Source organism: Pithys albifrons, chromosome 3, assembly GCF_047495875.1.
Source record: "Pithys albifrons albifrons isolate INPA30051 chromosome 3, PitAlb_v1, whole genome shotgun sequence".
In the NCBI taxonomy this organism is placed as follows: Eukaryota; Metazoa; Chordata; class Aves; order Passeriformes; family Thamnophilidae; genus Pithys; species Pithys albifrons.
Genome location: NC_092460.1, coordinates 65,653,508 through 65,662,136, shown reverse-complemented (window position 1 = coordinate 65,662,136; position 8,629 = coordinate 65,653,508). Strand labels below are relative to the sequence as shown.

At 44.4% G+C, this 8,629-nt stretch overlaps 1 protein-coding gene across 3 annotated transcripts in view; it reads left to right on the top strand.

The window, feature by feature from the left end:
• The first annotated feature begins 1,343 nt into the window (after positions 1 to 1,343).
• CNOT2 (CCR4-NOT transcription complex subunit 2) overlaps positions 1,344 to 8,629 on the top strand; it is an 85,307-nt gene continuing 78,021 nt past the window's right edge. The window contains exon 1 of one of the 3 annotated variants that reach the window (XM_071552230.1): positions 1,344 to 1,679. The gene's annotated coding sequence lies outside the window, so the exon portion shown is untranslated. Of the gene's footprint in view, positions 1,680 to 2,220; positions 2,296 to 2,329; positions 2,449 to 8,629 lie in introns of those variants that run through there. The other 2 variants (XM_071552229.1, XM_071552228.1) reach the window with 2 other exon arrangements.

Sequence of the window (8,629 nt, the reverse complement as noted above, 5' to 3'; positions counted from 1 at the left end):
AAAAAGAAACAGACCATTAGAGTGTAAAATGAAACATAATGAAGCAAAATATTTATAAATGGGTATAAAAGAGCAACACTAAAGACGAATACCACTGATTATTGTTATCAGTCTAAAAGTACTGCTTTTATATTTGTCATGTGGAGTGAAAGATTGATTTTTCAGACTGAACAACAAAAATAGCCCAGAAGCTCATACCCTACTTAAAACAGCATGTCACTTTTGGTGCTTTATAAGGGCTTGTTTATAGCAAAGACATGAATATTTGAGTCACAAAAGAAAGGTTTACTGATTAGAATAGTAAAATGCAGACATTTCCTGGATGATGTGTATAGACATTTATTTCAATGACATGGCACCCTTGCCCATCACACAGTTGTGCTGCACGAAAAGGTGGTGGCACTAAGAAACTGGTCTCCTGGCTTAGATTAGACTGTTCTTTCATCTTCAAAACATGTTTATGTTGACAGACATGTTACTGTAATACTAATGTTTCTTGTGTTGAGCAACCTACTGAATTATTTCAGTATTCTAAATTCAGTTTGGAAGTTCAAACCCAAACCTAAGAAAGCACAGATGTGAACCAGTGACAGAAAGCTCGTATTTCTGGTCAGGTATTATATGCTCATCTTTCTGTTTGAATTTTTAAACTTCATGATTTCACAACAAAATTAAGGTCGAAGTGCCATTGTTTTTCTTGATGGAGCAGACCAGCTAGTTCACCAATAATGTCAATACTTGTGTACGTTTAGCTTTTGTACCATTGGTGGTCTCACTGAATTCAAGGGGATTATTTGCATTATGAGTGCTTTGTGCATCAGTGCTTGCTGTACCTGAGCCATTGCTATAACATACATGTATGTTTTGAAAACGAAAGTCTTGCTAATAATGCTCTTCCACTTTACCAACACACGAAGCGGATAGCAGGGCCTGTCTCCCCGCTGCAACCACTGCTGCCAACAGAGGAATTTTCACACAATTTACCCCATGGGGACGGTCATTCCTGACCTGGATTCCCCGCAGGATAACACACAGCCTGCCGCGAGGCCAGGCCGCTCCTTCTACGCTCAGTGACCCACGGGGAGTGGACAGGCCGAGGCCACGGGGGACGGGACACCCCCTCCGGAAGCTGGGGCTCCTCCCATGGGATCGCGTGCCCCGGGGTACGTCTGCACAGTCCCCGGCAGCGCTTGGGGTGCAGGGCCGAGGGGAGGACGGGGGAGCCCCGTTGTGCCCAGGCCCTGCTGCCCCGCACGCCCCGGCCCGGCGCGGCACCCCCGCCGGGTGCGCCGCCCTCTGCCCTCGCCAAACGGGCCCCGGACCGGGCGCGTTCCGGCCGGGCGGGCACAGCACGGCGGGCCCGGCCGCCCCACGGCCTGCGGGCCCGGCCCCCGCAAACGCTGGGCCGCGTCTCCCGCGGGAGGCGGAGGGAGCGCAGCCGAGGGAGCTGCTCCTTCTTCCTGTCTCTGCTGCCCGTCCCCGGAGGCTCCGCGCAGGGCCGGGCCGGGCCGTTCCGGGCGCTGCGGCAGCGCTGCCTCCGCCCCTCGGCGCTGGCGGCCGGGCCGAGCGGCGGCGGGGTCACGGCGGCGGCCGGGTCAGAGGGTAAAGGTTGCTCCCCCAGCATCCTCCGTGCTGGATACTCAGCCATCTTGGATCCGCGGGACAAGAAAATTCATGCGGTGAGTCCGGCCCCGGCCGCCCCTCCCCGGCCCCGCCGCTACCCCGGGCCCCGCCACCGTCTCGGCCGCGGCCCGATGTGAGAGGCCCGGGCGGCGGCGCGGCCCCTGGCGGGGCTCGGCGGGCCCGGGGCCGCCCCGCCGGGTTTCCGTTTGCTTTTGTCTGCGAGGGGGAGCGGGGGGGACGCGCGGCGCCCGAGCCGGGGGCGCAGCCGCAGGCCCGGCCCGGCCCGCCGCCCCCCGCCCTCCTCCGCGACCGCGGGCCCCGCATCCCCGCGGCCGCCGTTGGCAGCTCGCCCCGCGGCCCGCTCGGCCCGCCCGAACGGCTCCTTCCCGCCGCCGCCCCGCCGGCCGCTCCCGGGCCTGCCCCGTCCCTCCGGGCCGCTCCCCGCGGGGCTGCGCTGCCACCCGCCCCCCACCGCTGCCTTCCCCGGGCCCGGCGCCGGGCAGCGGAACCTGCCGCCCACGGCCGGGGCTGCGCCGGCCCCGCGCCTCGGCGTGCGGCCTGCGCCGCGGGCCCCGTGCGAGCGGGCCGTGAGCAAGGGGGACTGCCAGCTGCCTTTCTCTTGATTTTTTTTCCTGTGCCTGTTCCACTCTCTTCCTGGCGGCGGTTTAGGCGGTGTGTAAACAGATTCTGGTTTTTCCTCGGACGCGTTTGTGAAACAAACTTGAAAGGGACGAGCGCGGTAGCCGGAGGAAGGAGTGGGCCTTCCCCAGCCCGCCGGGGCGGCGGTGACAAGCTCTGGCGTGTGCCTGACCCGCCGGGGAAAAGGTGACACAGGGGGACAGGTTAGGGATAAGAGGGGGACACCAGAGTGGTGCTAAAGGGTGTAGGAGTCAGTGTTGGCCATCCAGTTAGTGTATGCGTGCTCCTGGTGAAAATAAGGTACCACCTAATGGGTATTTTCGGTTTTGGGGTGGGCTTATTTTTGTGAAGTTACAAGTAACTTTGTTTTGGAGACCCTGTATTGTGGGAAAATGAAAAATGCTTGTGTTTAGTGTGAGTATCTTCTGCTGCTGGCCCACATCTAACAGAAGCAAGTTTTCATTTCTGCTGTCTGTTTTATCAGGGAAAAAGTTGCTTCCAACTTTGCACACTTTTATGCCCAGAACTTTCTGTGTCTCATCTATATATATGTATGTATGTGTGTGTAAGTGTAACTTGAGTGTGTGAAGGAGACGTTTCTGTGTGCCTGCACGGCAGCCACATCTGGTGCTGGTGACTGGCTCCCAGTATAAACTCTTGAGCTGGGGGAAGGGAGTTTAGGCTGATCAAACCTGCTGTCACATCAGTTAGTCAAAACCTTCATGTTTCTGGAAACTTGGATGTGTTTCAGACTGTTAAGACTTGCGAAGACCTGCAAGAGCAAAATAATTGTTGAAGTTTATATTGCAAAGGCATATTTGTTTAGACTTGGGAGAATAGTTGTGTGTGTGTTGATGTAGTTTGAGTTCTCTTATAGTGACACCTTAATGGAACACAACTTGGGAGATCAAGTTTTATGATCTTGAACATGATGTTATGTGTGCAGTGCCTTTTTGCTTTACTTTTTGCCCCCAACTTCCACTGTTGTTTATGTTGAGAATTCAGCCGTCGTGCTAAACTTCAAGGCGTTGACTGCTTCTGATTTTAGAAAGGGATTTGAATACTCACTATCAAGAGCTGACTGACTTGACTTGCAAGTGCATTTCCGTTTCACTTTCAGGAAGCTGTTGATAAAGCTGAGTGTAGTAGGAGATAAACCTTGTCTACACATCTCTTCTAGAAACTTAATATTGCTGTCAAAGTAGTCATTGTTATTGCAACTTGTTCATGCGTCAGTTCTATCAACAAATGAAAGAAAAACCCTTGGATAAAAACTGAAAATAAAAAAAACCCCAGAAATTTATAAAAAAAAAGAGAAAATTTATTTGAATTCTCTTTAGCAGAATCTAATTTTATAGAATTATTATTCAGTGGAAAAAATAGAGCAGTTAATATGTCCTGAAGCTTGATGCTAGAAAACAGTCCCATAAATGGCTATTTTCACCTGAAAATCGTGGTCTTTACCTCACTCACTTTGTATGAAAATGATGTGTGCCCACAGGGGAACTGGTAGGTCTCAAGACGTATTTCTGTTATATTTGCTGTATTTCTGAGTGCATTTCAGTCTTGATAGGGATTAGATTTGAAGTTAGGAATTTTATTGCTTTTTTAGCCTCTACTGTAGCTTTCTTAAAAATTACACTGATTTCCATATTGGTGCAAGGTCTGTCATGAAGTAATTACAAAACTGTAACCTGATTATAGTTTTAAAGCAACCTTGTGTCATAACTTTGTTTATTCAAAAATATCTTCCACCTTCTTCTTTTTGTTGACTCAAGAAGTGAACATATCTTAAAAATACACCCCAGTTGAATTAAAATGGAGGTTTCTTGCACCTGGCTTTCTGATTTGTTCTGGAAACTGAAGAAAAACATTGAATGGCTTGTTTTGCTATGAGGTAGTGTAGAAGGTACGCCAAGTACAGAATTTTGTTCTAAAGGAAGTGGAACTTTGTATTAAACTTTTAAAAATTATGTCTTCTCTTAAAGCTATAATTTGCCTGAATACTGATTTGTAGAAGGCATCTTAAAAATATGTTCTTAAAAAAATGTGAAAAATTAAATATTTGGCGGAATACTTGCCGTATTTTTTGTTACCAAATGTTAGCTTAACTAGAAGGCCCTGTGCCAGCTTCTATAGAAGGACAGTACCTTAGTAAGTCAAACCAACATTCTTTACCACAGATTTAAATGATTGTTCTGTAAGTGTGTCGCAGGTTTGGCCTAGCTGTTGCCAACCCTGGACTGGCCCCCCCCTTCCCCCTCCCAGAACCTTCCCAGCAAAGGAAAGGGAAAAAAACTGAAAAGAAACGCACTCTAAAGAAACTGAACTGAATAAAAAGAATAAATTATATTTACTAACATTTACAAACCACACTGTATACACAACACATAGGATCCCACCTCCCAGGGGAGAGGGGAAGGGAGAAAAGGGGATTGATTAGCTGGGAAATAGGGAAGACACCAACCCAACCCAAAGAAACCGAATGAATCAAAACAAACACAATTAAAAACCTCAAGGAAGGGGAACAAGAATGAAACAATCTCACCCAGGACAGGAGAACCACCAGGCACTGGAGGGACCAGGCTTCAACCACCTCCCTCCAGCTCCTCAGCCAAGAAAGGGGAGAAGGAAAACCACTCCCCCACTGCTACCTGGAAGACACGTGTGGAATACTTGTAACTTCCTTAGATACAATGGTTACTGAGGAAGCCATGGGTCAAACCATTACAAAGTGATACAGTTTTTCTAATTTTAAAAATTATTATGAATACAGTGTATGTGTGAATTTCAGTGCTTGTTTTCAAAAGCTTAGAAGTTCAAGTTAGTTTAACTTTGCTTCATCTGGGCTTTTGAGGTATAAAAAAATAGGGTATAAAAATTGCTTATAAACATTCTGCTATACAAGCTAATATTTTTGCTTGAAGTTTATCCTGGTGTCTCAGGTGCACTGTGCTGAGCAATTCAACACAACCTGTTTCAGTTGTGTTTCCTGAATAGTTGGCCTTTTTTTCCCTTTGCAGATGTGCCTTAGCACGTCGGTGCTGTGTTTGTGTGTTGTATTGGCCTCCTGACCCAGCTTCTTGTAAAAGCATCTGAACACTTGGAATTTTGTGTATAGTCCCATTGGCTTAAAAGCACCTCCTTGCATGTTGACTTTTTGCATGAGAGTTTTCATGATGGATGCTGTACATTGACAGCTAACTGCTTTTATTGAGCGTTATAACAGCATAGAAAGAATTGCATAAAATGAAAACTCTGCACAGCAGGATGTTTTAAATTGTTCTTATGGAATCATTTTGGTGTTGGGACAGGTGTGTATACACCAAACATGGTCTCTGCTAATCAGCAAGAGATTTTTACATAGGATTGAAAGTCTTTGTGTTTGTATCCATAAAAATGAAAAAAAAAAAGGCAAAAGCCCAAATCCGAACCATAAAATGTTCAGATTGCTTTTAGTTTATATTTTGTCCTTCATTTGTAATTCTCTGATGAAAATAGAATATTTGTGTTGTGGTGGTGTGTGGTACCTCATCCTCTGCTCTGGTTTGCGATGGGCTCTGAATCAAGGTGCAAACGGCCCTTTCTCAAAGGGGTTACTGAGACCCCGTAATTTGTATTGAGATAACATTGGTTATCAGTAGCATTACAGAAAATGTGCTTTATTGTTTCCCTTTGGCTGTGTTGCTCTTCCATGTGCTGCTTCTTTGCAGTGGTTGTGTGTTTAATTTCACAGCTCTGCGTTTCCTGGGAGGACTCTTTTCATATTAGGCTAGTAGGTTAAAAATTTGATTATAATGAAGACATTTTTCAAACACATCCTTCTCTTGTTGAATGCAGTGCAAGAGTTGTTGATCAGAAATTTAGTAGTAAGTAAACCATTTTTCTTCCTGTTTTCCTTTTGATTTGGGATAATTTTTGTGGGGGTTATTTTTAAGTATCTTCTACCCTGTGCCACTCTTGAGTTTTTTCTGGGGTTTTTTGGTTGCATTGAGCAGTGTAATGAGCTTCAGAAGCATTTTTTAAAAAATCCTGCCTTCAGATTTTTTTATGCACTGGGTATGGATCAATGATTTTGAATATAGTTGGCTGAGGTCAAGTTATTTGTCAAAAGGTATAGTTTATTTAAACTGAAAATGAGTCTAAAATGCTGCTGTGTTTGTGGCCCCTGAAATGTAAACTCCAGTTGTGTGTTACTGTGCTGAGCAGGGGTAGTGCAGTGGGTTCAGCTGGGCCAGGCTTTCTGTCCTTCTGGGTTACCCAAGGAGGTGATGGGTGACTCTGAGTAAGTCATTTAACCAATTCATAGCTGAGTTATGGTCTGTAGAAAGAGGGTGATGGTTTCCCATGTTTTACTTGGGAGGTTCAAGGCTTCTGTGGAACCAGAAGCAGTTAATGTATTATATAGTTATTGAGAACAGTTTGCAAACCCCACAATGGCCCTATACCAAGTGGTCGTTGTGTTGTTTGTTCTTGTGTGTTTCAGAATTCCATGCCCACAATGTTTTCATCAGTCTAAATATGTTTGCATTTGGAAACAATAGCAAGGAGTTTCCAGGCACCAAAAAGAAGCACTAGGACTAATTACAGCCAACTATTTTGAAGTGTAAAATGTTAATGTTTAGATTTGTAGGCAACTTCTTGGCAAACAAATTTTTCTAAGGCTGTCTTTGTAACACAGGCAATGATAATGAAATACCGTATATTATCTTTTCCATCAAAAGGTTGTAGGAGGTTGCTTGTTCTGCTGTAAAATAAGTTACTAATGCTTATGTCAGTGGACTGTGTACTTTTCATGCAGTCTGTATGAATGTGTGAGTTTTTGCATTGAGCTTCACTAGAATAGAACTTTTCCCCTCCCAGCCTACTAAAACCTTGCATTGTTTGAGGTAGAATGACTATTCCTTGTAAGTATTTTGAATGTATTTTTGTTCTAATTGTGAAAACTATTCTTGCAAAGGAGGTCTTGCCAGAGAATTATAATGATGGGAAAAAGGTCTGCCAGCCCTCCTTCTGCTGCTCTGCTGTGTAGGGGACTTTTTTGGGTATATGCTTGGAGTCTTTTACCATTCAGTAGTGATGGTTTGTGAGAAAGTACTTGTTGCATATAAATATTTATTTTTTGAAAAAGGCACGAAGCAGGAAAATAGCTGTGAAGTGGGTATTATATGTAATGACTATGTAGGCTAAAAGATTGTATAGAAGGTGGTCTTCTCTCGAGTGTTTGTACCATGTATTTCGATGTGGAGAAGTAGAAACCTGGAAGATTTTTGGAAATCTGCTGTACACGGTGTCAGCTTTTGAAAGACTGATGAGATGGTGAGCAATTCTGAATGTTAAAGTTTCTTGCCATGTCCACCTGTAAAACTGTTGGACATAAAAAATCTTCTATATGAGATGTTCAGTTACTTCATTGCAGTGTTGGTACTGCTGTTGATACTTCACTGTGTGGTGTACCTTTTCCAACATGTCAAAAGCACCATAATAAAGTAGAAAGGTACCTTCTGTCAAAATTTTAATGTGTTGGCTTATTTTCTACATGTGGATGGACATTTCTACTAAGTTGATCAAGATGGAATTGATTGAGATCAGCATCATAGATGAGAATAAGTCAGTATTACTTTTTTATTTCATGGCGGAAATTGAAGGAAATTTATGTTCCTTTGCTTGGGTTTTTTGTTTGTTTTGGTTTTTGTTTTGCTTTCTTGTTTGTTTGTTTGTGGGGGATTTTTTTGGTGTGTTGTTTTGGGGGTTTTTTGTTAGGAAACTGACATTTTCAGAATGATATGTTGTGGCAATAAATACATGTTTTGTCTCCCTCAATTTCATGGAAGTTCAGTTAGATAAGAACATAAATGTTGTGAGACATCTATGATGAAACAGGGAATATCCTAATTTCTTGCAGATAAAGTGTACCTTCCAAGAGATTGATGCTCTTCTGAGCTTTCCTTGAGGTCAGTGTATGTTGTGACTACCAGCATTATATGCTTGATGGCAAGTAGTATTCTCATAACAGTTTAATTAGGAATTTGCAAACAGTTAATATTAACTGTGATCCTAATCTTCCATTGTTTCTGAAAGACATGGAACTAGTTTAAATGACCTTTTTTTTTCCCTCTTTTTAAAAGCATCTCTGAGTTTTTTTAGGATCCTGTGTAGATTCAGTTCAGTCTAGTCTGAATTTATACAGCAAAGTTTGAGAGGCCTTGAAAACTGGGATGGCCGAGTGTAGGTCTGGTTGGTAACCGGGAGCGACTGACTGAGAGCAACATCTTTAACTGCCCCTTAACTCTCTATTCCAGGGTGCAACTGCTGGACTTCTCTATACTAGGGAATACCTGAGTCTCCAGAGTCCAGTTATTAAAAT